The 15,544-nt window shown below is 44.4% G+C and overlaps 1 long non-coding RNA gene, 2 other non-coding genes and 1 pseudogene across 4 annotated transcripts in view; all 4 read left to right on the plus strand.

Moving 5' to 3' along the window:
- The window catches only part of LOC129649733 (uncharacterized), a 72,337-nt gene that overhangs the window by 39,898 nt on the left and 16,895 nt on the right, over positions 1 to 15,544 (plus strand). Inside the window, exon 3 of one of the 2 annotated variants that reach the window (XR_008713229.1) lies at positions 632 to 848. The exons of the other annotated variant lie outside the window; for it this stretch is intronic. This is a non-coding gene — a long non-coding RNA (uncharacterized LOC129649733). Of the gene's footprint in view, positions 1 to 631; positions 849 to 15,544 lie in introns of those variants that run through there. 2 annotated transcript variants of the gene reach the window in all.
- LOC129651829 (small nucleolar RNA U3) lies at positions 8,938 to 9,154 on the plus strand. Its single transcript, XR_008714340.1, has one exon. It is a non-coding gene; the product is annotated as a small nucleolar RNA U3 (small nucleolar RNA).
- LOC129651832 (uncharacterized) lies at positions 10,393 to 10,585 on the plus strand (annotated as a pseudogene).
- LOC129651827 (small nucleolar RNA U3) lies at positions 13,681 to 13,891 on the plus strand. The gene has a single exon (XR_008714338.1). It is a non-coding gene; the product is annotated as a small nucleolar RNA U3 (small nucleolar RNA).

A 15,544-nucleotide genomic window follows, 5' to 3' on the forward strand; every position in this document is an offset into this window, starting at 1 on the left:
CCAGGGACAGGGGAGCCTGGTGGGCTGCCGTCTATGGGGTCACATGGAGTCGGACACGACTGAAGAGACTTAGCAGCAGCAGCAGCAGCAGCAGTGTATATATGTGTCCATGCTGCTCAATTCATTCCACCTTCTCTTTCCCCTGGTTTGTCCAAAAGTTTGTTCTCTACTTCTTCATCTGTATTCCTGCCAGCAAACAGGTTCATCTGTACCATTTTTCTAGATTCCATATAGATAATATATATGCATTTGATTTTTTTCTTTCTGATTTACATCACTCTGTATGACAGACTCTAGGTCCATCCATGTCACTACAAATGACCCAATTATTTTCAAGGTGTTTTGTTTTTGTTTTGCTGTTGGGCAGACAGAAACAACAAACATAGCTCAGGCAATCTTCAAAAGAACACACACACAGAAAATCATACTCAAATGGAAACTGTTGGTATTTTGCTCCTGATCTAGAGATCCAGACCTGCTTTTTCAAGAGTAACCAGAAGTCCTGTTAGATTCCCCCTCTTCTCTCTTCAATCTTAGTATTAAAAAGGCTTAGAAAGTTTCTCTCAGCTGGTTTATGGAGCAGTCAAGGTGACCTAATTTCTCTACAGTGTTTCTCCATTTGCCTCAACAGGATTCCTGACAACTTCCAGAAGGGTAGCGCCCATTTTTTAAGGATTCAACTATCTCCAAAATACTTCTCTCAAAAAGTTCTCTACCATCCCTACAATCTGTAGATAAAGTGGCTGATGGTAAACTAAATTTATTTAAAAGGTTCTGTTTTTTACCCCCTCCAAAATTTTTCATTTTACTCATGACAGATCTGTGTGTGTTTTAATATGAAAATTGATGTTCAAGATGGGTATGCTATGACTTCTAGTGTCTGTCTATCCATATCCTCCAATATGAGAAGCAGAGTTCTGTGACATTTTTTATCTGTCTCCTAGACATCTCCTGAATGTTCTGTATCTTCATATTCTTTTTTTTTTTAACTCTTTTTTTTTTTGGAGGTATAGTTAATATGGGCTTCCCAGGTAGCACTAATGGTAAAGAACCTGCCTATCAATGCAGGAAATGTAAGAGATGTGGGTTTGGTCCCTGGATTGGGAAGATCCCCTGAAGGAGGGCATGGCAACCCACTCCAGTATTCTTGCCTGGAGAAACCCCATGGACAGAGGAACATGGTGGGCTACAGTCCATAGAGTCACAGAGTTGGACACAATCGAAGTGACTTAGCACACATAATTAATGTACAGTATGTAAGTTTCAAGTGTACAACATAGTGATTTACAATTTTTAAATGTTATACTCTACTCCAGTTATAGTTATCATAAGCTATTGGGTATATTCCCTGTGTTGTATAACATATCCTTGTAGCTTATTTATTTTATCCATGTAGTTTGTACCTCTTAAATCCCTCCCCCATTCTTTCCCTCCCCCTTCCGTCTCCTCACCAGTAACCACTAGTTTGTTCTCTATGTCTGTGAGTCTCTGTCAGATTCACTTGTTTGTTTTTTAGCTTCCACATATAAGTGATATCATACTTGTCTTTCTCTGTCTGACTTCTTAATGCGTCTTCAAATTCTTGATATTAAACTAGAACAGGCAGTGAGGTTGTGACAGGTATAACTGGATATGAAGCAGGACCTCATCTGTGCTTGGCAATTTTGTCTAAAGCCTCAGAGTGAAAAACAGGGAATGATACATATCCCCACGATCTAAAGCAACACTTCTTAGGAGATGGCCAAAATGATCTTGGACCTTCAACTCCATTACCCACCTCAGGCTGTCTAAGAGAAGGTGATGGGACAGTGGTGTGAGTGTCAGAGGAAAAGGCTGTTCCAAAGGCATTCACAGGAAACCAAGTACAGGTGAACCTCCTGGAGAGAATTCTGGTGCCGGGAGTTGGGAGCCTATGGCTCAGCCTGGTGAACAGTAGAAACATGCCAGCCAACCCCAGCTACCACCAAGGTGGCATGAATTGAGCCTGACATGTTACCTGAAATTTAGAGATCAAGAGGACTGCCATCTGCCTCCTACCTGGAGCAGTCCTTGATGGCCAAATGAGCACGAGAGACCAGCAGTTGGAGTAGCTGTACTTTCATCAGCTGTGGGGTAGTTAGACTCTGGAGGGTAGCTGAGCATTTGAAGGGACCTCAGCTATGAAGGAAGGAAGAATTCCAATGGAGAGGCTGGAGCTATAGCAAGAAGTCAGCAGAAATGTAAATCAAAACTACAATGAGGTATGACTTCACACTGGTCAGAATGGCCATCATCAAAAAGTCTACAAACAATAAATGCTGAAGAGGGTATGGAGAAAAGGGAACCCTCCTGTATTGTTGGTGGGAATGTAAATTAGTACAACCATATGGAGAATAATTAGGGTGGTTTTGGTAGGAAAGTTATGACCAACCTAGATAGCATATTGAAAAGCAGAGACATTACTTTGCCAACAAAGGTCCGTCTAGTCAAGGCTATGGTTTTTCCAGTGGTCATGTATGGATGTGAGAGTTGGACTGTGAAGAAAGCTGAGCACCGAAAAATTGATGCCTTTGAACTGTGGTGTTGGAGAAGACTCTTGAGAGTCCCTTGGGCTGCAAGGAGATCCAACCATTCCATTCTGAAGGAGATCAGCCCTAGGATTTCTTTGGAAGGAATGATGCTAAAGCTGAAACCCCAGTACTTTGGCCACCTCATGCGAAGAGTTGACTCATTGGAAAAAACTCTGAGGCTGGGAAGGATTGGGGGCAGGAGGAGAAGGGGACGACAGAGGATGAGATGGCTGGATGGCATCACTGACTCGATGGACATGAGTCTGACTGAACTCCAGGAGTTGGTGATGGACAGGGAGGCCTGGCGTGCTGCAATTCATGGGGTCGCAAAGAGTCGGACATGACTGAGCGACTGAACTGAACTGAGAAAACTATAAATACAACTACCATTGTTGTTGTTTAGTCGCTAAGTCATATTCAACTCTTTTGTGACCCCATAGGCTGTAGCCTGCCAGGCTCCTCTGTCGGGATTTCCCAGGCAAGAATACTGGAGTGGGTTGCCATTTCCTTCTCCAGGGGATCTTTCTGACCCAGGGATTGAACCCGCATCTCCCACTTGGCAGGCAGATTCTTTACCACTCAGCTATCTGGGAAGAACTACCATATGATCCACCAATCCCAGTCCTGGGTATATATCCAGAGAAAACTCTTAAATCAAAAAGATGCATGCACCCTGGTGTTCATAACAGCACTATTTACAATAGCCAAGACATGGAGGCAACCTCAACGTCCATTGAGAGGTGAATGGATAAAGAAGATATAGTACTTATATATAATGGAATATTCAGTTCAGTTCAGTCGCTCAGTTGTGTCCGACTCCCTGTGACCCCATGAATCGCAGCACGCCAGGCCTCCCTGTCCATCACCATCTCCTGGAGTTCACTCAAACTCACGTCCATAGAGTCAGTGATGCCATCCAGCCATCTCATCCTCTGTTGTCCCCTTCTCCTCCTGCCCCCAATCCCTCCCAGCATATTATTCAGCCATAAAAAGAATGAAATAATGTGATTTGCAGCAGCATGGATGGACCTAGAGATTATCATAGTCAATGAAGTAAGTCAGACAGAGAAAGACAAATACCACATGATATTGCTTATATGTAGAATCTAAAAAAAAAAATGATACAAATGAACTTACTTACAAAACAGAGTCACTGATACAGAGCTTATGGTTACCAGTGGGGAAAGGGATTGGAGGGATAAATTGGGAGATTGGGATTGACATACACACACTACTATATATATATAATAAATAATAAGAACGAGGAACTCTACTCAATACCTATAATGTCCTTTATGGGAAAATAATCTTAAAAAAAAAAGGGTGATATACGTGAAATTAAAAAGACGCTTGCTCCTTGGAAGGCAAGCTATGACAAACCTAGACAGCATATAAAAAGCAGAGACCTCACTTTGCCAACAAAAGTCTGTATAGTCAAAGCTATGGTTTTTCCAGTAGTCATATATGGATGTGAGATTTGGACCATATAGAAGGCTGATTGCTGAAGAATTGATACTTCTGAATTGTGGTGCTGAAGAAGACTCTTGAGAGTCCCTTCAACTGCAAAGAAACCAAACCAGTCAATCCTAAAGGAAATCAGTCTTAAATATTCAGTGGAAGGACTGATGCTGAAGCTGCAATACTTCGGCCACCTGATGCAAAGAGCTGACTCATTGGAAAGCCCCTGATGCTGGAAAAGATTGAGGGCAGGAGGAGAAGGGGGTGATGGAGAATGAGATGATTGGATGGCATCACCGACTCAATGGACATGAGTTTCAACAAACTCCAGGAGATAGTGAAGGACAAGGAAGCCCATTATGCCTTGATCCATGAGGTCACATGGACTTAGTGACTGAACAACAACAACATGTATGTGGATAACTGATTCACTTTTCTGTACAGCAGAAACTAACACAACATTGTAAATCAACTAAAGTCCAATAAAAATTAAAAACAAAAAGTCAGGAGAAGAGCGAAGTGGCCTGCATTAGGGTGGTATGTAGTCAGGTGGAGATACCTGAAGGACCCACTAACCCCTCCGACAAAACAGCAGGCATTAGGACAAAGCCAAAGGCTGTAAAGAGCATCAGCTAAGTACACGGGCCTTCGCCCCTTGTCATCTCATTGGTCCTCTCCCTACTTCAGCTCTGGAGTTCTCAGAAACAGCTTTGAGATTAGAAGAGTGGAAGAGCAAGGAAGAAGTTTTGATTTCATATGACAGAACAACTTATTGCCTAAAATGAATCTGTGCTTTGAGTGCCTCAAAGGGACTAAAAGAGTGTGGTATCTGCCTGAGGTGCCTCTTAGGAGAGGGGAAGAGAGAACTGACAGAGTGTCCTGGAGGGCAGCAGAAGGAGAAAAACTTTCCTGATTGTATCCTACTTAGTTCGTCCCACTCAGAAGACCAGATACTACAGATTATGAGTTCTAAAACCCAATGGATGAGTTCTAGAACCTCAGCCCAGACCTTATTCATTTTTTTTAAGAATTTTTTTTTTGTGTGGACCACTTTAAAAATCTTTCTAGAATTTGTTATATATTGCTTCTGTTTTGTGTGTTTGTTTGTTTGTTTTTGCCCACAAGGCAGGCATATGGGATCGTAGCTCCCCGACCAGGGTTCAAACCCACACCCCCTGCATCGGAAGACAGAGTCTCAACCACTCATCACCAAGGAAGTCCCTCATTCCTCGTTTTTAATTATATGTATAGTAATTGAGCCTTGGGATTAGAGCAGCCAAGAAAAAATGTACAGTCCTGGCTTCCATGAATATAATCCAGCAGGAGACAGGGACATGAGATAGTAATTGAAGTCCTGAGACAGGCAGGGGGTGAAGGAAGCACACAAGTATATTTCAGCCTCCTGTCTGGGAGGTAGTCAAAGGAAAATTCTTAGAGAAAGTGATATTTAGGCTTAGACCCTAAAGAAGAAAAGTTGAAGTGAGAGAAGTAAAAGGTAAAAGTTGGAAGCAAGGGAGGATTAAAGTGATGCAGAGCTCAGAGGATGGAAAAGTGTGTGGATGATTTGAGCTCGAGAAGAAGGCAAAGTGGCAGGAGAGAGTGGCATGGGGTGAAGTTGTCAAGGTAAGAAGCTTCAGCTCGAGGAGGCTTCATGGGCTGTTGGAAGGATTTTGGTAATAGGTGCGTCTATATTTAGGATTGTTACATCTTCCTGGTGAATTGACCCTATTATCATTATGAGATGTGTCTCCTTATTTATCTCTGGTAATATTTCTTACCTTGAAGTCTAATTTTTCTGCTATTAATACAGCCACTTTAAGCTCCTTATGCTTACAGCTTATAAAATATCTTTAAAGAGTTAAAAGTCTTCCCTGGTGGCTCAGATGGTAAAGAGACCGCCTGCAATGCGGGAGACCTGGGTTCGATCCCTGGGTTGGGAAGACCCTCCTGGAGAAGGAAATGGCAACCCACTCCAGTATCCTTGCCTGGAAAATCCTATGGTCAGAGGAGCCTGGCAGTCTACAGTCCATGGGGTTGCAAAGAGTTGGACATGACTGAGCAACTTCACTATCACTATCACTATAGAGTTAAAATATGTCTTCTGTAGAGTGCATTGAGTTGACACTTGTATTTTAAAGTGCATTCTGATACTCTCTGCCTTTTAATTGGAGTGTTTAGTCCATTAACATTTAATCTAATTATTGATATGGTTTATTACAAAGAACACAATTCAGGAACAGCCAGATGGAAGAGTTGCATAGGGCAAGGCATGGTGTGTGTGTGTGTGTGTGTGTATGAGTGAGTGCTTGGAGCTTCCACGCCCTCTTTGAGTCTACCCTTCCAGCACTTCAATCTGTTTACCAACCTGGAAGTTCTCCAAATATAATCAGTTAGGGTTTTATGAAGATTTCATTATTCAGGCATGATTGATTCAACCATTGGTGATTGATCTCAGTCTCCAGCCCCTCTCTCCTGCTGGAGGCGGGACAAGATTTGAAGTGGAGGGCTGTGGCAGAGCTGAAAATCGTGGTCTTTCTTGTGACCAGCCCCATACTGAAGCTGTCTCAGAACCCCTCAGCCAAGAGTCATTTCAGCACCATACCAAAGACACTTGTCATTCCTAATACTAAGGACATTCCAAAGATTTTAGGAGCTCTTGTGCCAAGTACCTGAGAGTAGATTTCTAGTTTCATAAACGATTGCTCTGGCTACAGAAGGCGATGACGTATTTAAGCGGAGGAAAAAAAGAGTAGGATGTGGCTTCCCTAGTGACTCAGTGGTAAAGAATCCTCTTGCCAGTGCAGGAGACCCAGGTTCAATCCTTGATCCGGGAAGATCCCACATGCTGCAGAGCAACTAAGACTGCGCACCGCAGCTGTTGAGCCTGTGCTCTGGAGCCCAGGAGACACAGTTACTAAGCCTGTGTGCCCTAGAGCCTGTGCTCCACAGCAAGAGAAGCCACTGCAGTGAGAAGCCCGCACACCACAACAAAGAGTAGCTCCTATTTGCCACAGCTAGAAGAAAGCCTGCGCAGCACAGAAGGCCCAGCACAGCCAAAAATAAACAATAAATACATAAATGAATAAATAAGATTTAAAAAAAGAAAAGAGTAGGATGACTTGTTTTTGGTTTGAGCAACTGGTTTGAATGTGGTATCACGGCCTGAAAGAGGAGTAGGTTTGGGAAGAAAGCTATTGGAAGTCAGTCTGGGCCACCTGAGTTAGACACCTGAGATGTAGGCAAGTTGTGTGTCAAATGGAAGGCTGAGTATATGAGCCCGCAGCCCAGAATAGACCTGTCTGCAAATCCATGCTGAAACCAAGGATGATCTAGAGAAGATGGCCAAGAACCCTGCTGGTAGGAACCTCACTCTCTTATAGACAGGTTGCCCTTATTGGAGCAGGAGTAGAGAAAAAGGGAGGGGAAAACCAGGTGGTTGGAAATAGTTATATCAGTAACCAGGTTGAGGGAAAGAATGATACATTCATTGATTCATCATTCATTCAGTAGTATGCATTTGCTGGGCAGCTACAGTGGCTGGCAACCGGCTGGAGATGCAGAGAGCAATATGACCTGCTTCCTGCTTTTAAAGACCTCACAGTTGAGTAGGGGAAATAAATGCATTTATAACTCAGAGAGCTATGTACACAAAGCACAGTGTGGTCACTGTTAGCTGGGAAGCTGAAGGGAGGCATCCAGGAGAGATGAGAAGAACTGAGAATCTGCTCATAGGAGGCCAAGATTGGCATACATAGAAGTCCACAGAAAGGTTAGAGGAGCAGAGAATGGATACGGAAGGGCTGAGACCAGAGACAAGGGGCTCTTGTGTGAAAGTGACTGGAAGGGACCTTAAAACTCTTTAAGACTTAAGGAACTGCTCAACTAGAGGTGGTAGGATGAGATGAAATGCATCACAGTAACATCATGAAAAAATGTGGTTGATTCAGAAAACCACGGACTGCATGTTCACAGAGCTCTGTGCTTTCTGGCATGCTGGAAGACCTGGGGCAGAAACGTCTTTACAACAGGAAGTTAAGTGACAGTTACACAGCATCGTAGGTAAGGTGTGTTCTTTGAGGAGAAGCTGGGACTAACTTTTGCCACAAGTAAATGGTTTGGCTTCCTGTGAGATGTGGCAGCCAGGAAGATCAGTCATTCACGACCCAAGTTTGAGATGGTATGTAATGCTTTCTTAGAGAAATGAACTTGACTGGAGCTCAGGCCGCCTGATGCAGACACCGTGGTTTTCCAGAGAGAACCGGGCTTGATCAAGTGCCACAGGTACCTAGTAGCACCTCTGGTTCCCTTGAGGAGCTTTGTGACAGGTGCTCCAGCCAGCCTGTGTGAGAATGAGGACATAACCACACCCTTTCCCTTTAGAGGAGGAAGTGAGACCATGGGTTAAAATGCCTTATCGTGGAGAAGACGTTCATAAACCACCGTGGGTGCCTTTGTTATGCAGGATTAGACTAGTTCTCTGTGTTTTCTCCTCCCTCCTCGCCCCCACCTCTCTTTCGAGACAAAAGAAACCTGGCCTCTCCGAGCAGGCGGACTTCAGCAGGCAGAGGCCGTCCACGCGGACCGGTGGCAGGAAGCGTGTGCTCGGCCTGCAGAGGGGCGCGGCGACCCTGCCTGGGTGCGGAGCTCGGGATGCGGTGGCTGGGGCGACGGCAGGCTGGAGTAGGAGTCGGAAGCGGCCGCCTGTGATTGGGTGCCAGGAAGCCGTATGCTAATGAGGCGTACTGCGGCTTTTAAGTGTTTCTGGGCAATTTCCGAGCCAATATGGTATTTTGAAGTTTGCCGTTTTACCAAGTTACGGGATATAGTATGGAAAATGTTTGTGAGGAGGCGAGGGGAGCGACACAAATGTGGCCGTCAGTAGAAAGTGAGCGGGTCCCGCAGACCCAGCAGCGGCTGGCGGATGGAGACTAAGACTATACTTTCAGGGATCATTTCTATAGTTCGTTACTAGAGAAGTTTCTCTGATCGTGTAGAGCACCCGAAACCACGAGGAAGAGATGCAGCGTTTTTCTCCTGAGCGTGAAGTTGGCGTTTGGTGCTGCTCAATGCAGCTGCCATTGGCCGTTGATGATCGTTCTTCTTTCCCGCCTGGGAGAGTAAGAGGGAGAAAAAGCCGTCTGAGTGGTGTCGTTTTTATTATGATCTTTTTGAAAAATAAGGTTTTTGTAGCATTAGTTTTTTAGTTGTATGAAGAATTAAGTTTGGTTCTTTATGTTCCTGGGATTTGTTGGGTTTTAGGAGTTTATGATGAACAAGGAGGGGTGGTGTGCTGCCGTTTATGGGGTCGTAGAGTCGGACACGACTGAACTGGAGTATATCGTTGAGGTTTATGCTTTTATTTTGGTTTGAGAAAGTAAGTTTTCCCAGCATTAGGGTGTTCTCCAAGAGTCAGTTCCTTGTATCGGCTGACCACGACTGAACTGGAGTATATCGTTGAGGTTTATGCTTTTATTTTGGTTTGAGAAAGTAAGTTTTCCCAGCATTAGGGTGTTCTCCAAGAGTCAGTTCTTTGTATCGGCTGACCAAACTACTGGAGTTTCAGTTTCAGCATCAGTCCTTCCAGGGAATATTCAGGATTGATTTTGATTAGGAAGGATTGTTTGGATCTGCTTGCAGTCTAAGGGACTCTCAACAGTCTCCTCCAATAACAGTTCCTAAAGCCTCAATTTTTCGGTGTTTAGCTTTCTTTATAGTCCAAATCACATCCACAAGGACTACTGGCAAAAACCATAGATTTTTTAGTTTCGTCCAATTTTTAGCGATCTCATGGGCTGTATGTAGTGTGCTAGTCTTCTCTATCCATAGGGATTCTCCAGGCCAGAGTACCAGAGTAGGTAGCCGTGCTCTTTTCTAGGGGATTTTTCCAAGCCAAGGATAGAGCCCACGTCTCCCACGTTGCAGATTTTTTTTTTTTTTTTTTATTGTCTGAGGCCTGAGGCAAAGCCACACCGTGTGCACTCCCCCCCCAAAAAAATCTGCCTTTATTTGAGAAATGTCACTATCTATACAAAGTGTGTGGCTGCTGTGACCCCTAAAGGAAATAAGTCCTGAATATTCATGAGCAGGACTGATGCTGATGCTCAAACTGAAATTCCAGTACTCTGGCCACTTGGTGAGAACTGACTCATTGGAAAAGACCCTGATGCTGGAAAAGATTGAAGGCAGGAGTAGAAGGGGACGACAGAAAATGAGATGGTTGGATGGCATCACCTACTCGATGGATGTGAGTTTGAGTAAACTCCGGGAGTTGTTGATGGACAGGGAGGCCTCGCTGCTGCAGTGCCTGGGGTCGCAAACAACCAGACACGACTGAGCAACTGAACTGACTGCCATGACCCCAGCAGAGGTTCTGGGGTTAAAGCAACTGTATGTTTTAAGAGATTTCTCTAGGTTGTTACTGGAAAGTTTCTGTGTGGAGTCCTCAAAGGCCACAAGGAGGCAGGTTTTCTTCCAGAATGTGAAGTCAGCTCTTGATGTTGCATTTGTAACTGCCTTTTGCCTTTGATGACTGTTCTTTTCCCCTGGAGGAGTAAGAGGCAGGGAACACTATCTGTGATTTTTCCAATGAAACGAGGGGGGAGTTTCTCCGATGCAATTTTAAGTTTTTGTTTTCTGATTGGATTTACAGGTCATGAGCTCTTTCACACATTAGGGGTGGCCCAAGGGTATTAAGGGCTTCCCTCACAGCTCAGTTGGTAAAGAATCCACCTGCAATGCAGGAGATATCAGTTCGATTCCTGATTCCTGGGTTGGGAAGATCTGCTGGAGAAGGGATAGGCTACCCACTCTAGTGTTTTGAACTGTATAACCCATAGGGTCGCAAAGAGTCAGACAGGATTGACTGACTTTCACTTTCACTTTCAAGGGTATTAAAACAAAGTTACTTTCCTTCCTGTACTCTCCTGTCAGACAAGTCACTCTTCTGAAACATGTAGGCAGACATCACTTCCTGTCCTCTATAGTGATTTCTTTCTCTGTATCTCAGTCTAAGCTAAGGAAATAGGATATGTGTAGGCTTAGGATTTATAAGACTTTAGTCCAGAGGAGGAATGAGAGAACGCAGAATTTGGTCAAACCGTGGTGGACAGAAAGCTAAGGGCAGCTATTGAAGGAGAGTGACCGCATCTGCTGTGCGTTTTAAGGTCACTCTAAAAGCTCTGTGGCAGTTATACTTTTTGGGAGGGGTGAGTTTGCACAGAGGAACCTGGCGGGCTACAGTCCATGGAGTCACAAAGAGTAAAACATGACTAAGTGCCTAAACAACAGCAATGAGGTGGCAAGCATGAAGGCCAGTTAGGCACCTGCCACATTCATCTGCTTGGGAGAAGGTTGAAGTGATGATAGAGAAAGAGGAGAGATCTGTGAGATATGTAAGTGGTAAAGTTGACAGGAATTGGGGTTGATTTGTTGACAAAATTCAACTAACAAGAAGAAGGGGAAAAAATGGGAGTTTTATTTGAGCTAATCTGAGGATTAACCTGAGAAGCAGACTCTCAGAAAGCTGTTAGAAGTCGAAGACGGTCATATACATTTTCCAAAGAATTGTACATCAAAATGACATACTGATATTTTACATAAAGTTCACCAAGGAACCAGGTAGTCCCAGTGAACTTGTACAAAGTAAGCAGCAAGTCACCAAGCCCTCCTACAGAGGTGAGAAAGAATGAAATTCTTTTAAGAAATCCCATTGCTAATGTCAAAAGAAAGAAAAAAAAAAGTTTATGGTTGACCAGCACTCCCATTTTTGAGGGACTGTGATTAATGTGTAATGATGCGCATTGCATTTGACGGAGGAAGCCCAAACACACAGAATTTTAGGTTTAATTTTTTCATGTTCTGCTTTGAAATATAAAACATAAATTTTATTTCATTGGGATCACTGAAGACATGAATGAGGGGAGCTGTCAAGGATAACTGTCAGGTCTTCTGACTTGATCAAATGTGTGGATAATAATTCCTTGTGTTAATGGGGGAAATGGAGGAGGAACTGAATTAGGTAGAGCAATGGGGTGGGCAGTGATGACAGAGTTCAGTTGGGGCAGGTTTAGGAGAAATTTCTGACCTTCAGCAAATGAATGGCAAAGGGGTTAGAACTCCCACAGCAGACCCTGAAGAAGCAGACTCCCCAGGCCTTGGCCTTACCTAGAAAATCCTCAGACATTGGCCTGCCTGCCCTCCCCTCTTCCTCCTACCCTGTGTTCTCTAGCTGTCTTCCAGTTGCTGGAACACACAACCTTGTTCCTTTCTTTGGGTCATTGTATTCATTGTTTTCTCCACTTAAATGCAACCTCCAAAAAGACGCCTTCCCTGAGCACCCAAATCTGAAGTGGCCGTCAAATCCCTCTCTGTTTGAACTCTTATCCTCTGCATGCCTCATCATCTCATCCTCTCAGGTAATTGTTGTCATCTCTCTCCCCTACCAGAGTGTAAGCTTTTTGTGAGAGTAGGGACCTCTGTTTGCCCAGTACCTAGAGTAATCTTTAGCACATAGAAAACACAGCTGGGTGAAACCTACCAGCTCTGCTATTAACAGACCTCAACAGGTTACTTAGTCTTTCTGTGCCTCAGTCCCCCTGTCTGTAAAAATGGGATGATATTTGTATAATCACTTAAAATGATAACTGGTGGCTGGCAAGCTGGTGCAAATACTAGGTAGCAGTTTTATAGTTTCACTCTTTCTAATTGGGATGCTGGAGAAGACTCCTGAGAGTCCTTTAAACTGCAAAGAGACCAAACCAGTCAATCCTAAAGGAGATCATCGCTGAATATTCATTGGAAGGACTGATGCTGAAGCTGAAGCTTGAATACTTTGGCCACCTGATGCGAAGAGCCAACTCATCGGAAAGACCCTGATGCTGGGAAAGATTGAAGGCAGGAGGAGAAGGGGGTGACGGAGGATGAGATGGTTGGATGGCATCACCGACTCAATGGACAAGAGTTTGAGCAAACTCAGAGAGAAAGTGAAGACAGGGAAGCCCGAGGTGCTGCAGTCCATGGGGTTGCAAAGTATCAGACATGACTTAACGACTGAACGATAACAACAGTTTCATAGTTAGCACTCATTATTTGCGAAGGGAAGAAGGATGTCAACGCATCAACCAGCTTCGTTTTAAAAACTGATGAAGTGTGAACTGGTAGTGCAGTCCTGTGTCAAAAACCCCAAAGGTTCTGTTTTCCAGCTCTGATTCTCACCCACCCAGCCTTTAGTCATGGTAACCTCTTATCAGAGTTTGAAACTCTGACTTCTTTGATAGCCTTGAATGCAGCTGCTAAGATTGAGTAATCAGTGGAATCAGCTAGGTTCTCAGGAGCAAAGGCAGAGACCCGCCCTTTCCTTTACGGCTTTCAGGGGCGGAGCGGCTTTAGTCAATCTGTGCAGCCAATGCATGCTGGGCTTTAAAGACTGGGGTTGTGATTGGCTGTCACTCTGTATTATGTAAATTAAGTTTGATTTTAAAAAACTGTTAAATTACATTTTCAGTGAAAATGCTCAAATGAGTTGGTAAGTGACAGCATTTGAAAGCTGTATTGCAAGAGCTCTTTGTTTTTTTTCCCAGTAGAAGAAAAAATGGCCAAGTGGTGGGGAAACTGTGTTGCCGTCTGCAAAGTTCACAGCTAGCACAGACCCGGCAGCGGCCGGGGGCTGGAGGTTAAGACTATACTTTCAGGGATCATTTCTATAGTTTGTTACTAGAGAAGTTTCTCTGAACGTGTAGAGCACCCGAAACCATGAGGAGGAGATGCAGTGTTCTCTCCTGAGCGTGAAGTTGGTCTTTGGCGTTGCTTCTGTAGCTGCCCTTGACCATTGATGATCGTTCTTTTCCTTTGGGAGAGTTAGAGGGAGGGGACACCATCTGAGTGGTTTCGATTACAATTGATGTTTTTCTAAGAAAAGTTTTGTAATGTTTGTAAGCACAAGCTGTAATCAAGATTACCGGGAAAAATATCAATAACCTCAGATACGGAGATGCCTCTTGTAGAAAGAAGAGAGGGAAAAAGTTGCCTTAAAGCTCCACATTCAGAAAATGAAAATCACGGCCTCTGGTCCCATCACTTCATGGGAAATAGATGGGGAAACAGTGTCAGACTTTATCTTTTTGGGCTCCAAAATCACTGCAGATGTTGACTGACTCCTAGGAAGGAAAATTATGAGCAACCTAGATAGCATATTGAAAAGCAGAAACATTACTTTGCAAAAAGGTCCATCTAGTCAAGGCTATGGTTTTTCCAGTAGTCATGTATGGATGTGAGAGTTGGGCTGTGAAGAAGGCTGAGCGCCAAAGAATTGATGCTTTTGAACTGTGGTGTTGGAGAAGACTCTTGAGAGTCCTTTGGACTGCAAGGAGATCCAACCAGTCCATTCTGAAGGAGATCAGCCCTGGGATTTCTCTGGAAGGAATGATGCTAAAGCTGAAACTCCAATACTTTGGCCACCTCATGTGCAGAGTTGACTCATTGGAAAAGACTTTGATGCTGGGAGGGATTGGGGGCAGGAGGAGAAGGGGATGACAGAGGATGAGATGGCTGGATGGCATCACTGACTGGATGGATATGAGTCTGAGTGAGCTCCGGGAGTTGGTGATGGACAGGGAGGCCTGGCGTGCTGCGATTCATGGAGTCGCAAAGAGTCAGACACGACTGAGCGACTGAACTGACCTTATTGCCGGTGGCCTTTGTCGCACTGGAGGGTTTCTCTCTTACAGCTCTGTGTGTGCTGAGTCCTTCCAGTCATATTTGTGTGTGTGTCATGTGAGCTGTCTCTAACCTGACAAGTTTATCATAGGCTCCCTGGGCAAATGCACTGAAATGGGTTGCCATCTTCTTTCCAGGATATTTTTCTCCAGCCAGGGATTGAACCCGCGTCTCTTTTTGCTCTTTACCACTATCGCCATTATTAGTCAGTGTTAAACCTATTTTACTCGCATTGCTATTAAATCTATGTAGTTCTTCCATGAGTTTCTCTTTATCGATCTATAGTGGCCAAGCTTTCATTGTAAGCCTAAATTAGTTCTCGGTCCTCTTGAAATATTGGGAGCGGTGAGAGGAGCAGTTTATGCTCTGGAATATGCCTTCTGTTCTGTTCTGTTCTGTGAAGTCGCTCAGTCGTGTCCGACTCTTTGCGACCCCATGGACTGTAGCCCACCAGGCTTGTCCGTCCATGGGATTCTCCAGGCAAGAATACTGGACTGGGGTACCATTTCCTTCTCCAGGGGATCTTCCCGACCCAGGGATCGAACCTGGGTCTCCCACATTGCAGGCAGACGCTTTAACCTCTGAGCCAACAGGGAAGCCCCAGGAATATGCCTTGGTCTGTTATTTGCTAGTTGTGGGTTCCTGGGAAGTTCCTTGACCCCAATCTGTCTCTCTGTGTAAATGAATACAAATAGCATTAACACATAGAGCTGTCATTAAGGGTGAAATTAGATAAAGCAAGGACAGTAGGTGAGCACTCCTTGCCCCCTTTGTGAGAATGCCCCTCCTTTAAATGAGAAATCCCTCTTTCTCCAGTCTTTGCT

Source organism: Bubalus kerabau, chromosome 4 (genome assembly GCF_029407905.1).
Source record: "Bubalus kerabau isolate K-KA32 ecotype Philippines breed swamp buffalo chromosome 4, PCC_UOA_SB_1v2, whole genome shotgun sequence".
In the NCBI taxonomy this organism is placed as follows: domain Eukaryota; kingdom Metazoa; phylum Chordata; class Mammalia; order Artiodactyla; family Bovidae; genus Bubalus; species Bubalus kerabau.